Here is a 26306-nt window from a genome sequence, read left to right as displayed (position 1 = left end):
GTAATGTCTCTGCTTTTTAATATGCTGTCTAGGATAGTCATAGCTTTTCTTCCAAGTAGCAAGCGTCTTTTAATTTCATGGCTGCAGTCACCATCTGCAGTGATTTTGAAGTCCATGAAAATAAAGTCTGTCACTGTTTGCATTGTTTCTCCATTTATTTGCCATGGAGTGATGGGACTGGATGCCATGATCTTCATTTTTTGAATGTTGAGTTTTAAGCCAACTTTTTCACTTACTTTTTTCACTTACATCAAGAGATTCTCTATTTCTTCTTCGCTTTCTGCCATAAGGGTAGTGTCATCTGTGTTATCTGAGGTTATTTGTATTTCTCATGGCAATCTTGATTCCAGCTTGTGCTTCATCCAGCCCAGCATTTTGCATGATGTACTCTGCATGTATGTTAAATAAGCAGGGTGACAGTATACAGCCTCGACATACTCCTTTCCCAATTTTGAACCAGTTTGTTGTTCCATGTCCAGTTCTCACTTTTGCTTCTTGACCTGCATACAGATTTCTCAGGAGGCTGGTAAGGTGGTCTGGTATTCCCATCTCTTGAAGAATTTCCCACAGTTTCTTGTGATCTACACAGTTAAAGGCTTTGGCATAATCAATAAAGCAGAAGTAGATTTTTTCTGGAACTCTCTTGTTTTTTCTATGATCCAATGGATGTTGGCAATTTGATCTCTGTTACCTCTGCTTTTCTAAATCCAGCTTGAACATCTGGAAGTTCACGGTTCAGTACTGTTGAAGCCTGGCTTGGAGAATTTTGAGCATTACTTTCCTAGCATGTGAGATGAGTGCAATTGTGTGGTAGTTTGAACATTCTTTGTCATTGCCTTTCTTTGGGATTGGAATGAAAACTGACCTTTTCCAGTTCTGTGGCCCCTGCTGAGTCTTCCAAATTTGCTGGCATATTGAGTGAAGCACTTTCACAGCATCATCTTTTAGGATTTGAAATAGCTCAACTGGAATTCCATCACCTCCACTAGCTTTGTTTGTAGTGATGATTCCTAAAGCCCACTTGACTTCATATTCTAGGATGTCTGGCTCTAGGTGAGTGATCACATTATCGTGGTTATCTGGGTCATTAAGATCTTTTTTGTATAGTTCTTCTGTGTATTCTTGTCATCTCTTCTTAATAGTTTCTGCTTCTGTTAGGTCCATACCATTTCTGTCCTTTATTGTGCCCATCTTTGCATGAAATGTTCCTTTGGTATCTCTAATTTTCTTGAAGAGGTCTTCAATCTTTCCCATTCTATTGTTTTCCTCTATTTCTTTGCATTGATCACTGAGGAAGGTTTTCTTATCTCTCCTTGCTGTTGTTTGGAACTTTGCATTTAAATGGATATATCTTTCCTTTTCTCCTTTGCCTTTTGCTTCTCTTCTTTTCTCAGCTATTTGTAAGGCCTCCTCAGACAACCATTGTGCCTTTTTGCATTTCTTTTCTTGGGGATGGTTTTGATCACTGCCTCCTGTACAGTGTCACGAACTTCCATCTATAGTTCTTCAGGTGCTATGTCTATCAGATATAATCCCTTGAATCTATTGGTCACTTCCACTGTATAATTGTAAGGGATTTGATTTAGGTCATACCTGAATGGCCTAGTGGTTTTCCCTACTTTCTTCAATTTAAGTGTGAATTTGGCAATAAGAAAGTTCATGATCTGAGCCACAGTGAGCTCCTGGTCTTGTTTTTGCTGACTGTATAGAGCTTCTCCATCTTTGGCTGCAAAGAATATAATCAATCTGATTTCGGTATTGACCATCTGGTGACATCCATGTGTAGAGTTGTCTCTTGTGTTGTTGAAAGAGTGTGTTTGCTATGAACAGTGCATTCTCTTGGCAAAACTGTTAGCTTTGTCCTGCTTCATCTTGTATTCCAAGGCCAAACCTTGGTTTACTCCAGGTATCTCTTGACTTGCTACTTTTGCATTCCAGTCCCCTATGATGAAAAGGACATCTTTTTTGGGTGTTAGTTCTAGAAGACCTTGTAGGTCTTCATAGAGCCATTCAATTTCAGCTTCTTCAACATTGCTGGTTGGGACATAGACTTGGATTACTCTGATACTGAATGGTTTGCCTTGGAAACAAGAGAGATCATTCTTTCATTTTTGAGATTGCACCCAAGTACTGAATTTCAGACTCTTTTGTTGACTGTGAGGGCTACTCCATTTATTCAAAGGGATTCTTGCCCACAGTAGGAGATATAATGACCACCTGAGTTAAATTCGCCCATTCCAGTCCATTTTAGTTCACTGGTTACTAAAATGTTGATGTTCACTTTTGCCATCTCCTGTTTGACCACTTCTAATTTGCCTTGATTCATGGACCTAACATTCCAGGTTCCTATACAATATTGCTCTTCATAGCATCAGACTTTACTTCCATCACCAGTCATATCCACAACTGGGCACTGTTTTTACTTTGGCCCCATCTCTTCATTCTTTCTGGACCTATTTCTTCACTCTTCTCCAGTAGCATATTGGGCACCTACTGACCTGGTGAGTTCCTCTTTCAGTGTACTATCATTTTGCCTTTTCATACTGATCATGGTTCTCAAGGCAAGAATACTGAAGTGGTTTGCCCTTCCCTTCTTCAGTGGACCACGTTTTGTCAAAACTCTACACCATGGTCTGTTTATCTTGGGTGGCCCTACATGGCATGGCTCATAGTTTCATCGAGTTAGACAAGGCTGTGGTCCATGCAATCAATTTGATTAGTTCTCTGTGATTGTGGTTTTCATTCTGTCTGCCCTTTGATGGATAAGAGGCTTATGGAAGCTTCCTGATGGGTGAGACTGATGGTGGGGGAAACTGGGGCTTGTTCTGATGGGCAGAGCCATGCTCAGTAAATCTTTAATCCAATTTTCTGTTGATGGGTGGGGCTGTGTTCTCTCCCCGATGTTTGACCTGAGACCAAACTATGGTGAAGGTAGTGAAGATAATAGCGACCTCCTTCAAAAGGTTTTGGGCATGCACTGCGGCACTCAGTGCCCCCAACCCTGCAGCAGGCCACTGCCGACCTATGCCTCCACCGGGGACTTGTGGACACTCACAGCCCAGTCTGGGTCAGTCTCTTGTGATCACTGCTCCTTTTTTTTGTGTTCTGATGCGCATAGGGTTTTGTTTGTGCCCTCCAAGAGTCTGTTTCCCCAGTCCTGTGTAAGTTCTGTAATCAATCCCACTGGCCTCCAAAGTCAAATTCTCTGGGCGTTCTCAGTCCCTTTGCCAGATCCCAGGTTTGGAAATCTGTTGTGGGTCCTAGAACTTTCTTAACAGTGAGAAAATTTCTTTGGTATAATTGTTCTGCAGTTTTTGGGTCGTCTGCTCAGCAGCTCTATGGTGAAGTTAATGGCGACCTCCAAGAGAACTCATGCCACAGGCTGTGTGGCCAGCTAACTGCATTCAGAGTCCCTTCCCCTGTGGTAGGCCACTGCTGACTTGTACCTCTGCAGGAGACTCAAATACAGGTCTGGCTCAGTTTCTGTGGGGTCTCTGTGTCCTTGTGCACACAAGATTTTGTTTGAGCCCTCCCAGCATCTCTGGCAGGTATGGGGTTTGATTCTAAATGCAATTTTGACTCTCCTACCATCTTACTGGGGCTCCTCCTTTGCCCTTGGATGTGCGGTATCTTTTTTTGGTGGGAGTCAACCTTCTCCTCTAGATGATTATTCAGTAGCAAGTTGTAATTTTGGAGTTCTTACAGGAGATGATGAGCACATGTGCTTCTACTCTGCCATCTTCTATAGATAATAAACTTGGGACAGTTCACAGTAAAATTCCAAGGAAGGAATTGCTCAGCATCTTTGAGGGATTATCTCGTCTCTGACACCTGGAAAGCAGAGCCCCTTCTATGTGACTGTGGCTGGCTGGTAGCTTCTGGGACTGCACAGGTGACTCCGTTACTTGGTCTTCTGGTGCCTATCAGTGCATCGTGGCTTCCTGCAGTTTCTGGAGGGATTTAGAAGGAGGTACATCTGGGCTTTAACATGATTGCCTGGTAGTATCACCTGTGCTGGGGGGTGGGGTGGGCTGGGATGGGGGCCCCAGTGACAGAAATTTACCCCCCTGGCTTAGCCTGCAGGGGTATGTGAGAGAGGGAGGGCATCAGTTGAGGTGAAGTTTGCCCTGGAGTGAGCCCTGAGGACAAGACTGCCCTGGTCACAGGAAATGTGTATCTGGGGAACAGGACTTTCTGGCCCAGAACCGCTGTGCTCATGGCGAATTGGGTACCAGAAACGCAGCCAACATGGTGGTTGCGGCCTCCCCTTCCTCCTCAGTCAGCTTTGCTCTGCTCTGCCAATGTTTATGAGCATGTTGTGATTTTCTGTGGTGTGTTTCTTAAGGGTTATTTAATTCGGCATCAATTGTTTGCTCTTGTCTTTGCCTCTTCTTTGTGATGTGAAGAAATCCATTCTACAGTTTCTAAAGCTGTATTGAACATACCTGCTACCAACCCCCTGCTGCTTGCTTGTAGAAAATCAGTGGTTTTCGCTATTCTTTCTGAGTACTCAAGGGCGCTGATTTTGGAAAAGGAAAGTAAGATACTCCCATGGTGGTAAAGACAATTCAAGTGAGGAGAGAAATACAGAGGAAGCAATTTTTCCAGGAGAACTCCTGCCTACAGCTGGGGTCCCTGGAGGGGACCCTACTGGTTTCCTCCTGGGAGATTTGAATGGAAGGCAGCCTTTGGGACTGGAAGATTTTTTTTTAAAATTTAATTTTGTTAAAATACACATGGTTAGATAGCATCACCAATTCAATGGACATGAACTTGAACAAACTCTGGGAGATAGTGAAGGACAGGGAAACCTGGCGTGCTGCAGTCCATGGGGTTGCAAAGAGTTGGACACGGCTGAGCGATGGAACAATAGCAACAAAATACACATAAGAAAAGTCTTCCCTCTTAACCATTTTTCAGTGTACGGTTCAGTGGCATTAAGTACGTTCACGTTGCTCTGCAAACCTCCCTGCCATCTGTCTTTCCCTCTTTTCATCTTGCAAAACTGCAACTCTGTCCCCATGAAATACCAACGCCCTGCTAGCCCCTGCCTCAGCCCCTGGCACCCACCACCTAGTTTTTCTTTTCTTTTTTAAAAAAATTCTTGGTTGCATCGAGTGGCATATTGGATCTTAGTTCCCTGACTAGGGATTGAACCCACACCCTCTGCATTGGAAAGATGGAGTCCTAACCACTGGACCACCAAGGATGTCCTGACACCGTTCCTTTCTGCCTTTAGGAATTTGACTCCTTCCCAGGTGGCTCAGTGGTAGAGTGCACCTGCCAGTGCAGAAGACCTGGGTATGATCCCTGGGTCGGGAAAATCCGCTGGAAGAGGAAATGGCAGTCCACTGTAGTATTCTTGCCTGGGAAATCCCATGGACAGAGGAGCCTGGCAGGCTACAATGGGACATGATTGAGCTACTGCGCACACAAGCACGCACATGCAGGGACCTCGTAGAAGAGGAGTCACACAGTATTGCCCTTCTGTGACTGGCTTATTTCACTTAGCATGATGTCCTCAAGGTTTGTCCATGTTGTAGTGGGTGTCAGAATTTTGGGGAAGGAGACTCTTAGGATGGGATGGGGGGAGATTAACCATGGACACCCCCCAAATTCCTGTGTCAGCCTCATCCTGGCTTGATCCTTGGGGGAAGATATTTCCCAGCATTTGGTCAAGCAGGTTGCTGAGATGGCCTTTGTGCAGGTCCTGTGAGAGGTATGACCTTAATCCAGAAGAAATTTTTTAAAAAATATTTATTTATTTGGCTGCACTTGGTCTTGGTTGTGACATGTGAACTCTTTTGTTGTGGCATGGGATCCAGCTCCCCCACCAGGGATTGAACTCAGGCTCCCTGCACTGGGAGCTCAGAGTCCTAGCCACTGGACCATCAGGGAAGTCCCAGAAATTTTTTAAAAAATTGATATTTATACTTTTGGGGCATAACCTAACAGTTGCTAGAGTCCTGAACTAGCATTATGTAAGAAAATCTTTACATGTTCAGCAGTTTTACACATGGTAGTGTATATGTTTCAGTGCTACTCTCTCAGTTCATCCCACCTCTCCTTCCCCCGTCATCATTTAGCTGCGACTGTCATCCTGAAGAACTCATGATGTATAATCAAATATCCTTTTTTGTTTGTTTGTTTGTTGATAATATTTATAATGAATCATAAAATTCAGATAACAAGGAATTACCAAGTGAGCATGCCATGAAAGTGTAGCGAGGATTGCCTGGCTGTGGTTTAAACCAAATAAATGTCAGTCATTCTTTCTCATGGCTGCTTCTGTCCTTATTGTTGTGGAATATTAGGTGTTTACAGTTCAGTTAAATCACCCCTCTGCAGAATGCAGGGTGCTGTCCATGGTATTTCTGACTTGGGAGTACCTGGTGTCCTAGAGCCAACTATGGGGATCTCTGTTGTCAGGCCGGAGCCAAGTCTGATTTTGCACAGTAATCCTCCTTTCCCAGCTTTTCCTGAAGAGCTGGGGAAATCCCTTATTCCTCTTTTCACATCAGAGTCCTTCAAGTGGAGAATCCACTTCTGCATCCTGTTCCTTATGTGGCTTTTGTTCTACTTGCACATTCAAAGCCTTGCTACCCAGTTTTCATCTGGTGGTTTCTGGACATCTTGTCCTTCTGGACTTGCTGGGGTGGGATGTTGGCTGGTGACCATTCCTTATGTGGCCTGGGCGGCTCCTACCCCTGTAGCTCACTGCCTTCAGAGGGGCTGGTGGCCACCCAGAATCCCCCCCTTCCTTCCTTTGTCTGTGGTCTGCTGCTCGTGGCATTTATAAATGTTGATATCAAAATGCAGAACATTTGTAACACTAATGAGTTCATCTGCTCACTTTAAAAGTTAGCATTCCAGACAGTTGAGATGATTTCACCTCAGAGTGAGGTCACAGGCTGATGTCATAATCCTTGTGTTCTTGTCCTGAACCCGTCCTCTCTCCAGGTCAGGGCTTGGGTCCAGGACCCCCAACCATGCAGTGGGGGTTGCTCTGGCCACACACTAACATCTTGCTGAAGCAAGGGCCCTCGTCTCTTTAGCATTCCTCTGATCCCCCCAGCTCATGACCTTATTAAAAGGGAAACCGAGAAGGGTTTGTCCTGACACTCCACTCCTGAGCACGCCTGAGCCTTCTGCTGGATAATCCCCTCTCGTCTGTCCATGATTGACAACCGGCTTATTGGCACACGGCTTCCTCAATTTGCTTTTCTTTTCATCTCCGCTGCTCCCCATTATGTTCTAAAATTAATATTAAAAAATCCATCTAGTGCACAACAGAGTTCAAGTCAGACAGCACTGACAGGCTGATAATGAAAACAGCTGCCCCTCCTGCCCTGGGCATGCACACCCCAGCCCCAGGGAGCCCCAGGGTCTCTTCCTTGTCTGCTTTTATTCCAGTTTTATGGGGGGAAAAGGACACTTGTTATTATTTTTATTGTGGTAAAATAGCCATAACATGAAACTCACCATCTTAACCATTTTTAAGTGTATACAGCTCAGTGGCATTAAGTACATTCACATTGTTTGATGGATGTAGAGATGATCATACCAAGGAAGTACATCAGAGAAAGATACCATACGATATCACTTATATGTGGAATCTAAAACATGAGGTTTAAGAGGGAGAGGACATATGTATACCTATGACTGATTCATGCTGATGGATGGCAGAAACCATCACAATATTGTAAAGTAATTATCCTCCAATTAAAAGTAAAATAAAAAACACAAAATAAAATATGACACAACCTATGTACGAAACAGACACAGAGAACAGACTTGTTGCCAAGGGGGTGGGGAGGTGGAGGAGGGATGGCTTGGGAGTTTAGGATTAGCAGATGCAAACTTTTATCTATAGGATGGATAAATAACATGGTCCTACTGTATAGCACATGGAACCATGTGGTAAACCATAATGGAAAAAAATATGAAACAATATATGTGTATAACTGAATCACTTTGCTGTATCACAACTTTGTGAATCAACTATACTTCAATAAAACCCTCATAGCTCAGTTGGTAAAGAATCCACCTGCAATGCAGATTGAACTCAGGTTCAATTCCTGTGTCGGGAAGATCCACTGGAGAAGGGATAGTCTACCTGCTCCAGTATTCTTGGGCTTCCCTTGTGGCTCAACTGGTAAAGAATCCACCTGCAGTGCAGGAGACCTGGGTTCAACCCTGGGTTGGGAAGATCCCCTAGAGAAGGGAAGAGCTACCCACTCCAGTATTCTGGCCTGGAGAATTCCATAGCTGTATAGTCCATGGGGTTGCAAAGAGTTGGACACGACTGAGCGACTTTTACTTTCACTTTTCGATAAAACTTAAAAAAAAAAACAAACAACAATGTTCACATTGCTGTGCAACCATTACATTTCCAAGTCTTTTTCATCTTGCAGAACTGACACGCTACACCCACTGTAAACATTCACTCCCCATCCTCCCCTCCCCCAGCCCCAGGGAACCACCATTGGACTTTCTCTATGAATTTGATGGCTCTGAGACCTCAACAAAGTGGGATCACACACTGTGAGTTATTTTTTTAATTATTTATTTTTAAATTGAAAGTTAATTACAATATTGTGTTGGTTTCTGCCATACATCAACATGGATCAGCCATAGGCATACATATGTCCTCTCCCTCTTCAGCCGACCTCCCGTCTCCCACCCTTCTAGGTTGTCACATAGCAATGGTTTGAGTTCCCTGAGCCATACAGCAAATTACCACTGTTTTACATATGTCAGTGTATATGTTTCCATGCTACTCTCCCCATTCATCCCACCCTCTCCTTCTTAACCCCCTCCCCTGTCATGTTCGTAAGTCTTGTGTGGTCAGTGTGTTCCATGCAGCATGGTGTCCTGTGGTTCATCCATGCTTCGACACATCAGCATTTCCTTCCTCTTTAAGACTGTAAAATATTCCGTTGTGTGTATGTGGACCATGCTTTGTTTATCTGTTCATCCGTCGATGGACACTTGGGTTATTTCCACCCTTCAGCTATTGTGGATAAAATGCTGCTGTAGACGTGGGTGTTCAAGTATGTTTTCAAGTCGCTGCTTCCCCTTTGGGGGTATACCCAGAACTGGGATTGTTGCATCACAGATGGTTACCATTTCTTTGTTTTTATAACTGACCTTATCTTGTTCTCAGATTCATTGTCCACTGGTTACATGGACATGCATGCTCAATCGTGTCCAACTCTTTGCGACCTCATGCACTGTAACCCTCCAGACTCCTCTGTCCGTGGGATTTCCTAGGCAAGAAAACTGGAGTGGGTTGCCATTTTCTTTTCCAGAGGATCTTCCTGACTTGCGGATCAAACCCGCATCTCTTATGTCTTCTGCATTGCAGGCAGATTCTTTACCACTAGTGCCACCTGGGAAGACAAAACAGCATGGTGGAGCCTGAAAATATTACATAATTACCATATGATCCAGTAATTCCCATTCTGAATATAGACACAAAACAACAGAAAGTGAAGACTCAGATATTTATTTGCATAGCCATATTCATAGCAGTGTTATTCACAACAACAAAAAGAGAACATAACCCAAGTGTCCATCAGCAGATGAATGAATAAACAGAACTTTGTCTCACAAAACATGGAACACTATTTTCACCCTCTAAAAAGGAACGAACTTCTGACACATGTTACAACCTGGATGAACCTTGAGAACACTATGTTGACTGAAATAAACCAATCAAAATGGATAAATACTGTACTATTCCACTTATGCGAAATACCTACAGGAGCCAAATTCAGAAACAGAAAGTAGAATAGTAGGTGTTAGGGGCCAGGGGAGGATGGGGGGTGGGAACTTGGTCTTTAATGGGGACAGACTCAGTTTTGCATGATTAAAACAGTTCTGGAGGAACTTCCCTGGTGGTCCAGTGGTTGAGAATCTACCTGCCAATGCAGGGGACATGAGTTCGGTCCCTGGTCCTGGACAATCCCACATGCATCAGAGCAAGTAAGCCCATGTCCCACAACTACTGAACCTGTGCTCTAGAGCCTGTGCCCCACAACAAGAGAAACCCCCACAACGAGAAGCCCGAGCACCATTACTAGAGAGGAGCCACCACTCACCACAGAGAAAAGCCTGCATAGTAACAGAGACCCAGTATAACCAAAAATAAGTGAATGAATTAATTTTTAAAAAGATTCTGGAGATTATTGAGTGAATGGACTTAACACCCTGAACCATTATGTAAAAAAATGGTTAAGATGGTACATTTTATGTTATATGTACTTTACTACAATTAGAAAGAAAAACCCTATCAATTGATTAGTTAGTCCATTTGGGATAAAATATTGGTATACTTTTTGGACTATCAAAAAATTTTTGGAGAACCAACTCATGTTTTCTGATTTTTTGGGTATTGGTATAAGCCTTGACTTATAAACAGTCACAACTATTACATGTGGCTAAGAAACTTAAGTGATAGCAGAGTTAAATAAAGTTGGCATTTATAAAATGAAGGGAAAGAAAGAGTAGTCGAGGTCTTCTGTGACAATGCATTTATCTCAAAGATCACACAAACAAGACAGTAAATTTACAAAATAGGATAGTGTCAGGCATGTCCAACATTCATGAAAATTGGCAAAAACACATTTCTCGCAATCAGCCTAGTGTTGTCAGTACAGTTATTGTCTTGAGAAAATCCCGTTTGTAGAAAATAAGTGCTATAGAGCAAGGCACATAAAGTTGTAACTTGACAAGTTTTTCATTAAATGGAAGCTAGAAAGAGATGAGAAGATAACTGAAAAGCTGGCTAGATTTACTTCTTGTCAATTTAGGGCTCCTAAGAAGACTAACCTCTCAGTTTTGTTCACCACCAAGTGCTTATTAATTGGGAGGGAGGGACTGGTGACCTGGATGTTCGTGTCTCTGCTGGTGGTCAGCCGGCATGTGTAGTTTTCCAGTGAGTGTTAAGAGTTGTTAGCTTACAAGAAGCCTGACAGTCTATTTGTGATTGCTAAATTTCTCAAACATGTTAATGACTTGACTCTAGTTAGACGTGACAATTTAAGAATTGTAACTGACACATGGATACGTTCCTGTTTTTGGAATTGAATGGCTAGTGTGAAACTATTATCTTTAGGTATTTATACTTAGCATTAGAAAGTAGATCATTTTTTAACTTATGAAGGCTGGTCACATATTAACGTGCCTTTGATGGCATTTGTGCCAATAAGGGGAACTGACCTCTTCAGTCAGGGACTGGATTGCTAACTGTATTAACAGAATACACTGCTCAGAGGTTGGGCTCCCCTGCACAGAGTATGGGCAGGGAGCCTGTCCTCTTCCTGGGCCAAATGTCTTGCTGTATAGGGGTGGGGTACCCACTGCACAAAGCCAGCTATCTGTGGAACCCCAGCTTCACTGCCCCTGGGCTTGCCACTCTGCCCATGTCACATCACCTGTCTGAATGCCGTTCTCTAGGGACGGTAAGTCCTTGGTCATTGTGATAATCCTCACATAATGAGGTAAGACTTCTAGCTTGATTAAAACACTGAACCTATGAAAACCTAAGAGGTGATTCTATCTGACAGTAACAGTGAGAAGTACCTAGTGAGGCTGGAAAACCTTGGTGCCCAGGGTTGTACACAGAGAGATTGTGGGGTTTGATGACTGACTGACAAAGGGTCTTGGGACGGTTTAGTGTTGATTTCAAGTAAAGATGACTGTTTCCACCTCTGGTCCTAGGTTCGTATCACTGTTCTTTTCTGACACCTTTGCTGTGACTTCCTTGATTTTCCGTATAGTCAGATTAGTTAGACTTTGTCCTCGTGTGCCCAGAAGAGCATATATCATTGTGCATGTGTGCTCGGTGGTATCCAACTGTTTGTGACCGCAAAGACTATAGCTCGCCAGACTCCTCTGTCCATGGGATTTCTCAGGCAAGAATACTGGTGTGGGTTGCCATTTTCTCTTCCAGGGGATCTTCCCAATCTAAGGATCAAACCTGAGTCTCCTGCATCTCCTGCAGGCAGGTTCTTTACCTCTGTGCCACCTGGGAAGCCTTGTATATAACATTATTCTGGCCCAAACTAAAACAGAACTCATGCAGTATTGGTTCAAGGTTTGCTAAAATAAAATTAGAAGTGACGAGTATCCCCCAACCTTCTAGATTCTAGTATATGAAAACAAGGTGCTGCATTTTCAGAAGGGAACACTGCTAAGTGTAAGTCGGGTCTTCACCGAGCATCATACACCACAGTAAGTTTCCCATGGATCGATTAGTTGGTAAGTGTCCCATGGACTCCTTTGTTCAGCCCTTGAGTTGGGTTGGGAATGTGTGCTGGGCATGGGTGTGGCCAGGCGGTTCTATAAGTGGGCCCACTCAGGGGTCTGCATTAAAGGACCTCACGCATGTCTAGTGGTGGCCAATTGTAAGCTGGGGGCACATCAGGGGTCACTGGGCCATGTGGTCTCAGCCCACAGATGGGTTCCTTGGCAGGGTGGTGGGGGCCTGTGAGGGCAGTAAGAGGGCAAGGACCCGTATGCAGATGCCTGTCAGGGCTCTCCATCCCCTGCACTTCTGCTTCGTTGGTCAAAGCAAGCCACAGTCAAGCAGCTCCAGGAGCGGACAAGGACTACATCTTTTCATGGGAGGAGTGGCCAAGCAGTAGACTATTTTTGCAATCTGCTACTGGCACTCTTCTGAGTACTTCCCAAATGTTATATGTTAGTTATCTCCTGCTGTGTAACAAATCGTCCCTAGACCTAATAGCTGAAAACAACCAATGCTCATATGTCACAGTTTCTGTGGGTCAGAATCTTGGCACAACTTGTCCAGGTCCTCTGGCCAGGGTCTCTTGGGGCTGCAGTGAAGGTATCAGCTGGGGCTGCTTCATCTCATGGTGCTGCTATGGGGACTGGGTTCCAGTCTCACTTGGAGGCTGGGGGTAGACTCCCAGTGCTCCCTGGGCAGGACCAGGAGACGGGTCACTGAGGGCCAGCACCCAAATTGTTTCCCACACACTGACCTCATGTAGTAAATGTACTCTCATTATCTTTCATTTTCAATCAAGGAAATTAAGGCAAAGAGAGGGTCCCCCAGGTGGTAAGTGGAAGAGCTGGGGTCAGATGCCAGGCTGAAGGACCACGACACTCTGCTTGCCATGAAAGACGTATTAAAGGGGAAAATTGACACAGCTGACCACAAATGCATTAGCACCCTGTGTGCATCCAACACCATCATCAGAATTGGCAAGTCAGGATATAACACTGTCTACCTGCCAATCCATCCTTATTATACTAAAAGCAGCCGTAAATCAATAGGAAAACATTACCATCGGATGGAAAATGTCTGCAGCAGACGCTAGTCGGCAGATCATTGAAGAAATAGGAAAGGCAAACAAACAGGGCTGAACCCCATGAGTAATCAGAGAAATGCAAATTGAAACAGTTCTCTTCTTCTTCCTCCACCCTCTCTTTTTCCCCTTCTTTTACACCCAACTGGTGAAAGGGCTTTCAAATATTTATCCTCAGTGTGGGTAAGCACATAGGAGGACAAATACTGTCATACCCACTGGAGGAAATGTTGATGGATGGTATCTTATGGAATACAAACATTTATACCCTCTGGTCAAGTCATCCGCTTTTGAAGGGTTTGTACTAAAATCAAGGATATCAGTAAAATGTGTATGTGAGGTTACTCACTGTGGCTTTATTTTTCTTAGTTGGAAATTGGTAGCAACCTGAATCTCTAGCAGTAGCAGATGGTTTTGTTGCTGTTGTTCAGTTGCTAATTCCCGTCCGACTCTTTGTGACCCCATGGACTGCAGCATGCCAGGCTTCTCTATACTTCACTATCTCCTGGAGTTTGCTCAAAGTCATGTCCACTGAGTCAGTGATGCCATTCAACCATCTCATCCTATCATCCCCCCTTCTCCTCCTGCCCTCAATCTTTCCCAGCATCAGGGTCTTTTCCAATGAGTTGGATCTTCATATCAGGTGGCCAAAGTATTGGAGCTTCAACTGCAGCATCAGTTCTTCCAATGAATATTCAGGGTTGATTTCCTTTAGGATTGACTGGTTTGATCTCCTTGCTGTCCAAGGAACCGTAAAGAATCTTTCCTAGCACCACAGTTTGAAAACATCAGTTCTTTGGTGCTCAGCTTTCTTTATAGTCCAGCTCTCACATCCATACATGACTACTGGAGAAACAATAGCTTTGACTATGTGGATCTTTGTTGGCAAAGTGATATCTCTGCTTCTTAATACTCTGTCTAGGTTTGTCAACGCTTTCCTTTGAAGGAGCAAGCATCTTTTAATTTCATGGCTGCAGTTACTTGCATGGCTGCCGGATGGTTATAGTACCCATTTTAAAATTATATGCCCATTGATAGCGTATTTTCAGAGAATATTCAGTGGTGTAAGGAAATATTCATGTTATGTTAAATGAGCATAGCATGAGTCCTACTACATAGAATTCCAGTTTTGCACAATGTAGGTATGCAGGGGGGGAAAAGCAGGCCTGAATGGAAACTGGTCAAAACACAGGCAGTGGTTATATCCAGGGGATGGGAGTGGTGGTTGTTCAGTTGCTGAGTTGTGTCTCACTCTGAGACCCCATGGACTGCAGCATGCCAGGCTTCCCTATCCTTCACTAATGGTGCCTTAGTGCCTGGTCCTTGTTCTTATCCAGCTCATCCTTCAGTGACTGCAACGACCTCTCTCATCTCTTTTGAACAATTTCCTAAGTGAACCATGGTTTTTTTTTTTTTTTTTTTGCCTGTTTGTTTTAAATTTTTTTACTTATTTATTTTTATGTTTGGTTCACTGGGTCTCCATTGCTGCACGTGGGCTTTTCTCTAGTTGAGGCAAGTGGGAGCTACTCGCTAGTTGTGGTGTACGGGCTTCTCTTTGCGGTGGCTTCTTTTATTGTAGAGGCTCTAGGGCATGGGGACTCAGTGGTTGTGGCGCTTGGGCTTAGTTGCCCCGAGGCATGCGGGATTCTCCTGAACCAGGGATCAGACCATTGTCCCCTGCATTGGCAAGTGGATTTTTATCCATTGAACCACCAGGGAAGCCTGAACCGTGTTTATTTTAATGAAGGAAAGTCCCACCAAATTTCCAGCAGGTCTTGTTGGATCTGGCAATCCTCGGGGTCAAATACCAGGTGCATGCATTCAGGGGTGGCACGGAGGGTCTACTGCCAAACCAGCAGGGAAGGTGGGATCTGTGGGGACCCTCGGGGGCCCTGGCGGGACAAGGGGTTGGTATTCTTGGAGTTAAGTGTCCCTAAGTCATCATCTCAGAAAAACCCAGATTGTATTTGTGTATTTTGTGTTTTCAAAGGTGTTTTCACATTAGTTTTCCCAAACCTAATTTCAAACAAGGTGAGCTACCTGGAGTAGCGGATGGAGAAAGTGAGATTATATCTGATCCACCTGGTCAAGCCATTTCATTTTTCAGTTTTCCAGAGGCAACACACCATTTATCATGGGAAAGAGTTTTCAGGAGCTTGTGTGTGAACTGTTTCGTTACAGACTTGGAAAAATAAAACTCTGTTCTTTTCATTCTTGTGATGAACATTGTCATTTGTTGGTGGTTCCTCTGATTACCTGTGAGCATCATGTGTAAGATTACATTGATCAGTGTCAACACTCAATGCCAGGGCACTGGAGGAATGAGTACCTGGCATTTAGGGTACAGAACAGAATGGATTTTGTGACCTGGGCCGACTTTCCATCAGAGATGCCCTGCTCAGTGCCTGGGTACCCACCCTGGGGTTCCTGTAGGAGGTGAATTCCATATTGGGAACATCCCTACATCAGGGCTGAAAGACTGATGGGTGCCACAGGGGCTCCTGAATGTCCACTGTGTGTCTTCACTCCAAGCCTCCACGTTCATGAAGGATATTGTTTCCTCTCACTGTGCTGTTTTATGGGAGGGCTTGTGTCTGGACCGAGAGATGATCCACATGTGGGCCAGGGCTTTTAAAAGCACACCTGTTGGCTTAAATTAGAAATGAAAGCATCTTGTGATCACTTCAGTAGCTCCTGCACCAAAACTGGGCTTCCCAGGTGGTGCAATGGTAAAGAACTCGCCTACCGATGGAGGAGATGTGGGTTTGATACCTGGGCTGGGAAGATTTCCCCAGAGGAGGAAGTGGCAAACCATTCCAGTATTCTTGCCTGGGAAATCTCATGGACAGAGGAGCCTGTTGGGCTGTAGTCCATGGGGTCGCAAAGAGTCGGGCATAACTGAGCGAGCATGCATGCACCAAAATTGGAAGAATACTGAGATTATTAGCATGGCTTATGTGCTAATAAGATGACACAAAAACTTGTGAAGCATTCCCTATTTTTGTACACCTGAAACAATAATAATATTGTAGATCAACTATAACTCAGTAAAAGAAAGACAAGGAAAGGAACTTGCATTTATATTTATTAAAGGGAAAAACTAAATAATTGGAAGTTGCATTAGTCTCATTTTTTTTTTTAAAGAAACTAAAACGATCTTTAAGAACCTGGATATGTCTTGAACAGAATGGGAATCGGATGGTAGCAAGAGGACCTTAGCCTGCCAGACCGTGAAGCCATGTGTTTGGTGAGGGTAGACACGTTTGCTGGGTAGCACAGGTGCTTAGACATGGTTTCACCTCAACCAGCCACAGAACAGCTTTTTTTCCTATGTGGAAATCTTTGATGGCATACTTGATTCTGTGTGCTTCAAAGGTTGCAATATATTTTTCTAATTTGTTGGATCATGGTCCCAACAATGAGATGTCACCTCACACCTGACAGAATGGCCATTGTAAAAAAGACTAGAAATAACAAGTGTTGGTGAGAATATGGAGAAACCCTCATGCACTGTTGGTGGGAATGTAAGTTGGTGTAGCCACTATGGAGAACAGTATAGAGGTTTCTCAAAAGACTAAAAATAGAATCGTATGATCCTGCAGTCTTACTCCTGGGCGTATATCTGGAGAAAACCACTTTTCAAAAGATACATACACCCCAATGTTCACTGTAGCACTATTCACAATAGCCAGGACATGTAAGCACCCTAGATGTCTATCGACAGAGGAATGGATAAAGAAGATGTGGGACATATATGCACAATGGAATATTACTCAGCCATTAAAAAGAATGGAGTTTTGCCATTTGTAACAACATGGATGGGCCAGAAGAGTATTCTACTTAGTGAAATAAGTCAGACAGAGAAAGACAAATGCTGTATGTTTTCACTAAAAAATAAAAAAGTGAATAAAAAATAATTAAATATGCTTTGACTTGTGTTTCCAATTACAAAAGAAGTTCATGCTTATTATAAGAATTTGTGGTTGGCGGAATAGTAACCACTCCCCACCAAAAATGTCCATGTCTTTTCCTGGAAATCTTTTAGGTTATGAGGCAAAGGGGATGTGGATGGAGTTAAAGTTTCTGATCAGCTGCCCTTGAAAAGAAAGATTGTCTCAGATTGTCTGGCTGACCCCAGGGTCCTTCTAAGTGGAAGAGGGAGGCAGAAGAGGAGAGTTGGAAGGAGATGTGGCTGCAGTGAGGGGTCAGAGAGAGATCACACATCTGGCTTTGCAGATGGAAGAAGGGGCTGTGAGCCAAGGAGTATGGGAAGAAGCTAGAAAAGGCAAGGAAATGGGTAGATCCCAGAGCCTTGAGAAAGGTTGCAGTTCAACTAGCACCTTGAGTCTAGCCTCCTGAGACCCATGTCTAGCTTCTGACCCACAGAACTGTGAGATGATATATTCATGTAGCTTTAACATGACGCATTTATATAGCTTTCAGCTGCTGACTTTGCAATAATTTGTCACAACAGCCGTAGAAGATGAGGACAAACGTGAAACAATATGAACCAAAAGAAAAGGCTGATCCTACCCTCTCCCATCTCATGGTCCCACTGAGGACCCAGGCTCCTCCTCTTCTCTGCTTGCTGCCTTTAGCATCTGGCTATGCCCCATGCTATGGTCTCAGGCTTACAGCAGGGTGACCTCCTAAACACTGAAGAACATAACATGAAAAGTCCATTTCTGGCCTTGTTTTTGCAGCCTCAGGCCTTCTTCTGGTTCTCAGGGTCATTGTTTAGTTCTTTTGCTTCTTACTTGCATGAATATAAATCGTATGCTTACACTGCTTTTTCTGATACATTGCCTTTAAAAATAAAGTGGACTTGAAGCACACAAAATAGGTCCAACCCTAATCCTTTTATTCACACACACTCCCTCACCATTCTGTGCCTGACCAACATTATTAAATTAGTTATTGTTTTTAGAAACATAAGATGTACTTATATAAAACCCACCTCTTCAGTCACAATGGGCCTTCACAATAACCCGCGTTTAACCTGCTCCCCTGCTTCTCCCACTCAAGTTAACCCACCTCTTGAATCTTATTTCATTCACTCACATCCCTTTTTATAGAGTCTTATTGTATCTATATGTCCTGAAAAATCTGCTTTTACTTTGTCATTTTTACCTTTAAAAAGAGAGCACCCCTCTGTCTTTCACCTTCTGGGACTAACCTTTTCCCACTAAGCTTGTTGTTTACTTGCTAAGTCATGTCCAATTCTTTTGCAACCCCATGGACTGTACTATAGCCTGCTAGGCTCCTCTGTCCTTGGGACTTCTCAGGCAAGAATACTGGAGTGGGTTGCCATTTCCTCCTCTAGGAGTTCTTCCCGAACCAGAGATCAAACCCTCATCTCCTGCATTGAAAGGCAGCTTTTTTAACACTGAGCCACCAGGGTAGCCCCTTCCACTGAATTGTTGTTGTTGTTGTTGTTGAGTCACTCAGTCCTGTCTGACTCTTTGCAACCCATGGACTGAAGCATGCTAGGCTTCCACTGAGTAGTAATTTTGTTACAGTTCCTTCCTGGTGTGTGAAGCACCATAGTTGTTTGACTGTGCTGTGAAAACATCACATGGTTTATTCGACAGCTCCTCATGGATGGACATCTGAACTGTTTTCAGGTTGTTGCTGTTATGAACAGTTGAGAACATTCTCACACTGGTTTCCTGGTGCACATGTTCCAGATTTTTTTCTGGAGTATAAACCCTAGAGTCAGACTCTGGACATAAGGTGTGTAGATGGATGATGCTATAGGTAATGCTTAACTGGTTCCCAGAGCAATCACTCTGTTTGCAACCTCTCTCCCTACCTCCCTCCACCATCCTCCTACCTCTTGATCTTACAAAATCCATGCTCTCTCCAGCCCTGAGGATTGTCAGACTTCAAAGATTGTTCCTCAACGAGATGAGTGTAAAATGATTTTTGACCTGTGTTTTTCTAGTCACTCTGACTTTCACTATCTGTTCCTGTATCTGGTGACCACAGGGATGTGTGGATCTCCACCGTCCCTACAGGCCCCCTGCTCTGACCTCACGGTTTCTGTTGCCTGTTATTTTTATTTCTTCTTGTGATTGTTTTACGGCTTTAAATCACGTGTTTGAACTTCTCTAACGTGATGTGCTGTCTCGGCACAGGAGCTCGTGGGTGAGGGAGGAAATCCAGCCCCCATCAACCTGTCTCTTTACCTCCCCGCTGCTGTCACCTGGGCCTTTGCTCTGAATAGTATTTCAGACTCTTATGCTTGTCTATAAATAGATTTTAAAGTCTGAAGACTAACCAGCCTCACTTTTTGGAAAGTGATGTGTGCTTTTTATCCAATGCAGAACCAAACTCCAAGGTTGACTGTACCTTTGCCACTCTAAGGAGGATTGTTCACGTGTTGGGGCAGAGCTCCTATGCACGTCACCCAACTGCCCCCAAGTCTAACATAGCATCTCACATAACCATGATGTGTTGTTGAAAAGTAAAAGTTAATATGGTGATATCAATTCATCTATAGACTTCATTTGGAGTCCACCAGTTTTCCCACTGATGACCTTCTTTGTTCCAGGGTCCAATCCCAGACACATGAGTCATTTAATCATCATCTCTCTTCAGACACCTCTCATCTGGAGCAGTTCCTCAATCTTTCCTTGCTTCTCATGACCTTGATATTTTTGAAGGGTACCAGTCAGGTGTTTTGTAGATGTTCCCTCCACGTGGGTTTGTCTGATGTTTGCTTATTATCAGGACGGGATTATGAGCGGAGGGGAAAATACCTCAGAGGCATCCTCTCGTTGCCTCTTATGATGCCATCAACACCTGACTTATCAGATATTAACTTTGATCGCCTGGTCAAGGTAGTGCCTGCCTGGTTTCTCCACTGCAACATTGGCATCCTCCCCCTTCCACATTCTGGGGGCTATTACCCCCTCTTAAAGATGAAAACACCAAGTTCAGCTTGTGATGGGATGGGCAGGTCTCCAGGGCTGCTCAGGTCCAGATCAGGGTTTGGTTCAGGTCCATGGTATCCAGCTCTGCTCCTAGAACTTCAGACTTTGACTTTCCAGGGCAGGGCCTCCTTAGCTGTGCTTTTGACTTGCTGGCTAGGAAACTGTTTGGCTTTTCAATTTTGTACTGAATTCTTGTTGTCTTTTACCCCTTGTCCTTGCTTAAGTAAGCGGCACGTTCCTGAATGCCGAGACAGAGGCTCAAATGATGCCCGATGGCCTTGGTCATAGGGAGGGTTTTTAGCATTGATATTCAGGGCTGGATGGAGGTGAGTTTTCAGTCACTTAGGAGGACACCACTTTTTTCACTCAAGATCCAAAGTCTTGGGGTGGACGCATGCTAAGTCACTTTAGTCATGTCCGACTGTGCGACCTCATGGACTATATAGCCCACCAGGCTCCTCTACCCATGGGATTCTTCAGGCATGAATACTGGAGTGGGTTGCCATTCCCTTCTCCAGGGAATCTTCCCAACCCAGGGGTCAAACCCCTGTCTCCTGTGTCTCTGACATTGGCAGGTGAGTTCTTTACCACTAGCGCCACCAAGATCTTGTGGGGAACTGTCTTATTTGAAAAAATATTCTGGGAATTCACGTTTTCGCTGCCAATACCAATGTGATTTGCATTTATTTTGGAAATCCAAGCACATTTTATCCACCCTACAGGCACTAATGAAGAGCTGATGAACCGCTGAGACACTGGTTCAAATAAATGATTACAGTCAGTGAGAGGAGTGCAAACGGGACCCTGATGAGAGATAATCAAGAGTGAGTGGAAGGGATGATTTTATTAATTACCCATACTCTAAATGTAGCTCCAGAATTGTGAATAATAAAAGAAATTAGAGCTGGCACGTTTTGTAAAGTGCTCAGCTACTCTTAAATCAGGCTCCCTGATAGAGAAGACTTTGTAGGATATCCTTCGGCATTTAGTTATTTATTTTTTGTATTTAAAACTGGTTACTCATCTCCTCTTGGAATCCAGATAATCAGTTTCTTTTAGTAATCTTAACACATTTAATTTTTATACTTTACCATGAGCTGCAAAAAGACTGCAGTTATGGTTTCTTTCTTAAATCTGGGCCTTTGACTCATGTGCTCAGGAAAGAAAGTATGATAGTCCCCCATAGGTGTCAGGTGCTGAGAACTCATCATGAACTGAAAGAGACCCCAGGTCCTTCAGTGAGCTGATTCCCCAGTGGCCTCTTGTATGGATCGAAGATGCTAGGAAGTTACAGGACAAGCTAGGGACATCTTCCAGGGCTTCAGTTTTGGACAGTTAAGTAATATATTGTTCAGTCACTAAGTTGTGTCTGTCCCTTTGTGACCCGATGGACTGCAGCACATCAGTCTTCCCTGTCTTTCACTATTTCCTGGAGTTTGCTAAAACTCACATCCATTGAGTCAGTGATGCCATCCAACCATCTCATTCTCTGTCACGCCCTTCTCCTCCTGCCCTCAGTCTTTCCCAGCATCAGGGTCTTTTCCAGCTCTTTGCCAAAGGATTGAAGCTTTAGCTTCAGCATCAGCCTTCCAATGAATATTCAGGGTTGATTTCCTTTAGAATTGATAGGCTTGATCTCCTTGCTGTCCAGGATACTCTCAAAAGTCTTCTCCAGCACCACAATGCAAAAGCATTAATTCTCCAGCACTCAGCTTTCTTTATAGTACAACTCTCACATCTACACATGACTGCTGAAAAAACCATAGCTTTGCGTATATGGACCTTTGTCAGCAAAGTGAAGTCTCTGTTTTTAATACACTGTCTAAGTTTGTTATAGCTTTTCTTCCAAGGAGCAAGCATCTTTTGATTTCATGACTACAGTCACCGTCCACAGTGATTTTGAAGCCAAAGAAAATAAAATCTGCCACTCTTTTCATTTTTTCCCCATCTATTTGCCATGAAGTAATGGGACCGAATGCCATGATCTTCATTTTTTGAATACTGAGTTTTAAGCCAGCTTTTTCACTCTCCTCTTTCACATTCATCGAGAGGCTCTTTAGTTCTTCTTCGCTTTCTGCCATAAGGATGCTGTCATCTGCATATCTGAGGTTATTGATATTTCTCCTGGCAATCTTAATTCCAGCTTCTGCCTCATCCAGCCCGGCATTTCACATGCTGTACTCTGCATAGAAGTTAAATAAGCAGGGTGACAGCATATAGCCTCGACATACACCTTTCCCAATTTTGAACCAGTCCTTTGTTCTATGTCTGATTCTAACTGTTCCTTCTTGACCTGCATACAAGTTTCTCAGGAGGCAAGTAAGGTGGTCTGGTATTCTCATCTCTTGAAGAATTCCCCACAGTTTGTTGTGATCCCCACAGTCAAAGGTTTTAGCGTCAATGAAGTGGAAGTAGATTTTTTTTTTTTTAATTCCCTTGCTTTTCCTGTGATCCAGCAGATGCTGACAATTCAATCTCTAGATCCTCTGCCTTTTCTAAATCCAACTTGTACATCTGGAATTTCTTGGCTCATGTACTGTTGAAGCCTAGCTAGAAGGATTTTGAGCATTACCTTACTTAGTAGCATGTGAAATGAGTGCAATTGGATGGTAGTTTGAACATTCTTTGGCATTGTTTTCTCTAGGATTGGAATGAAAACTGACCTTTTCCAGTCCTGTAGCTGTTGCTGAGTTTTCCAAATTTGCTGGCATATTGAGTGCAACACTTTAACAGCATCATCTTTTAGGTTATGTCTGCATTTCCTCTCCTCCCTTAAGGCAGCTTGATTGGAGCCAAAGGAGAATTTCTAAGAACTATCCTACAAAGATGCTTTGAAGGCTTGCATTATTTTTATCAGCCAAAAAGAAGAAAAACAAAAAGATGATATTGACAAGTATAAAAGTTAGGCAAGCAGCGCTGAAACCCGGCCCCGAGCACCATCCAGGCTGCACTGTCTTGGGATGATGTCTTCCACCTCTGCATGTTCCTGTGAGTCCAGAAAGATGTACCCAAATCTGGACCTGGCTGCATGTGTGGGGTTCTGAGGTGCTGGGGTGTCTTCCCTTGAAATTTTCATCATTCCTCTCTCTTCGAGGACTTACAGTTGGCCAGTCCACTCCCACCCTTGAACCTTCGGTGGGGGCAGAGGGGCTACCGGCCTCTGAGCTCATGGATTTGCTGGCTTGAAAATACAGCGCTAGTGGATTATGCCTCCTGGCTTAGATTCCATAGACTCTCTGTTTTTTAAAGATTGTGTTCAGTGATCTTTATTCTTCCCTGAAGAAATATCTTTGGCTTCTAAATTAGTTTTAATTCTTAAATTAGTATACAGTAAAATTGACTTCTCGGGCTTACAGTTCTATGAATGTTAACACTCTTGCATTTTACATGTGCGGGAATACAGACTCCTTCCATCACCCCAGAAAACACCCTCGTGCTCACCCTGTAGAGACAAACCTCCCCCAGCCCCTGGATGCTGGCCACCACAGATCTGCTCTTCATCACTGTAGTTTTGTGTTTCACAGACAGTCAAGTAAATGGACCCAAACAGCATGTATGCTTTTGCGACTGGATTCATTTGCTCACCGTAGAGCCTTGGAAATTTATCCAGATTGTGTATGCATGCATGCAAGCTCAGTTGTGTCCAACTCTTTGTGACCCTGTGGACTGTAACCCACTAGTCTCCTCCGTCCATGGGATTTTCCAGGCAAGAATACTGGAGTGGGTTGCCATGCCTTCTCCCAGGCCTTCTGCATAGGCCGTCCCCAGATTTTCCTGCGAAGACTTCCTTGTGTGTCTCAGGGGTCTTCCCCGGGGGACAAGCAGTAGAAGAGAAAGAAAACAGAGAGGCTTCTTCTGGGGATGGACTGTGGGGCTGCCTTCTAAGCCAGTTACGGGGAAACCCTCTCTTGATTTCATCAGGAGCCACATCATCAGAAAAGGAACCTTCTGGGAATGATCTTCTCCTAATTGGGAGAATGTGTTATTAACTATGCAATGGGAAAGAAGATTTATACCATTAAATAAATTGGCCTCTGGATCTGTGAGTGAACATGAGCAGAGAGAAATGGACTTCCCTATTCGCTCAGATGGTAAAGAATCTGCCTGCAATGGGGGAGACCCAGGTTCAATCCCTGGGTAGGGAAGATCCCCTGGAGAAGGGAATGGCAACCCACTCCAGTATTCTTGCCTGAAGAATCCCATGGACATAGAAGGCTGGTGGGCTACAGTCCATGGGGTTGCAAAGAATCAGACATGACTAAGCAACTAACACACACACAGGAGAGAGAATCATGGATACATTGTCACAGGCATTTAGCATCTCTACAGGCAAAGAGCTTTGATCATTGGTTCAAAAGCAAATGAACATCAGAAGGAAAGGAACAGCTGTGATCTTTTTGAGATGAATTAATATGCTAGATTCTGGTCACTCACTGCAGTGGACATGCACCCAAAGGCCCAGTTCACTGGGATAGGGAGATCCCCACCTGGATGCTGTTGGGGGAGACACAGCCACCGGTGCTGAGGGGTCCCAATGGTTGCCATACATAGGGTGCCACAACCCAGGGGCACCTGGCCTGGGGAGCTGGGAAGCGACTGAGACTTGTTTATAGCGTGGGTGGGGGGCAGGATGCAGGAGGCCAGTGCTGCACCAGCAGTGGAGTGACTGATTCCAGGCCCACCGGCTGGGGTGCTTCTCCCAGCAGCAAGGATTTCAGGGTCTGGGGGACCGTGGCTGGTGCTGGGGGTGCAGGAGAGGAGCGAAGACGAGGTTGGGATGGAGCAGGCCCCCCCAGACCCCTGTAGGTGAAGCTGCTGTGCCCTTGCCAGCCCATTTGTGGAGGAGGGGCATGCTGTGGTGACCCCTGCAGCCTTGGTCAGCCGCTGGCCCCAGGACTCACTGTGTATGCCAGGGACTCAGAGTCCTGGCTCCAGTGGAGTTTACGGTTGTATGGAAGCGGGTCAGTTGGAGACCCCCTCACCCAGGTATGAGGAAGTGCAGACGGGAGGACGATGTCACTGGAGCAGTCCCTTAGGGTCGACTCTCTGGAGGAGGTGAGGGTTAAGTGGAGACCAGGGTGGCTAAGAGATGAGGGTGGAGCCAGGAGGCCTTGGGGCAGAGCATCCCAAGCAGGACAGGTGAGCAGCTGAGAAGCAGAACAGGAACCCATAGGAGAGCCCAGCGCCGATGGCTTGCTCAGGGACTGGGCCGGCCAAGGGCAGGGGCAGCGGTGGGGAGGCCCAGCGCCCAGGGCTGAAGGTGGGTTTTATCCCAATGGCAAAAAAATTCCAATTTCAGTTATAAATAGGAATGAATGTTCAGGAGTTATTTCGAGTTGACAGGAGTCTGTAATTTAGAATTAGGGTTGAGGCACTGAGAAAACATGTCACTAATTTCATATTTAACACAGTCCTCTCTGCTCCTCACTTGAAGCTAGGTGCACTTGGCGATGATACAGCTTATTACAGCCAGGGAGCCATTTCCGAGCAACAAAGGATGAAATCTCCTGCAATTTGTCACGGTCTTCTAACTATCAGACTAGCCCGTTCACACTGAAAGAAAATGCAAACACACCACGATTCCATTATTCCAGACCTCCTCATCAGAGTGGTCTGTGTTCATTTCATTAACTTGAAGAATCGAAAGTGAGGATTCTTAGGCCTGGAGTGAGAGGAGAATGGATTGATCTTTGCTTCCACCTCCTACTCCTTGCCCTTATAAACACTGCAGTATAATTTTTGTGTGTGTGTGAAAATAGGCTTATAAGATTTATTTTACTTTTTAATTTATTTACTGATTTTCCTCAGGCTCCAATGCCAAGGATTATAAGATTGTAGTCAAACTGATGAGTTTGCTGTTGCTTAGGCTTAAAAATAATGTTAGCAAAAATGGTTTATATATTTCAATGGGATTTGAGAGTCTGGGCAGGTGGGGATTCTGGCCCCATTCAGACAGCCCAACTAGCTTGGGTGACCCCTCATTTTGCCTCTTTTCACTGGCCTCCTTCCCTCACCTCTTAGCCCCAATCATGGAGGT

The 26306-nt window shown here is 44.4% G+C and overlaps 1 protein-coding gene and 1 non-coding gene across 3 annotated transcripts in view; both read left to right on the top strand.

Moving 5' to 3' along the window:
• The window catches only part of ENTREP2 (endosomal transmembrane epsin interactor 2), a 237235-nt gene that overhangs the window by 65036 nt on the left and 145893 nt on the right, over window positions 1-26306 (top strand). The gene's annotated exons all lie outside the window — the stretch shown is intronic.
• LOC136147558 (U6 spliceosomal RNA) lies at window positions 16227-16337 on the top strand. Its single transcript, XR_010659226.1, has one exon. It is a non-coding gene; the product is annotated as a U6 spliceosomal RNA (small nuclear RNA).

This window comes from Muntiacus reevesi, chromosome 15, assembly GCF_963930625.1.
Source record: "Muntiacus reevesi chromosome 15, mMunRee1.1, whole genome shotgun sequence".
In the NCBI taxonomy this organism is placed as follows: domain Eukaryota; kingdom Metazoa; phylum Chordata; class Mammalia; order Artiodactyla; family Cervidae; genus Muntiacus; species Muntiacus reevesi.
This window is presented reverse-complemented; position numbering and strand designations above follow the sequence as displayed.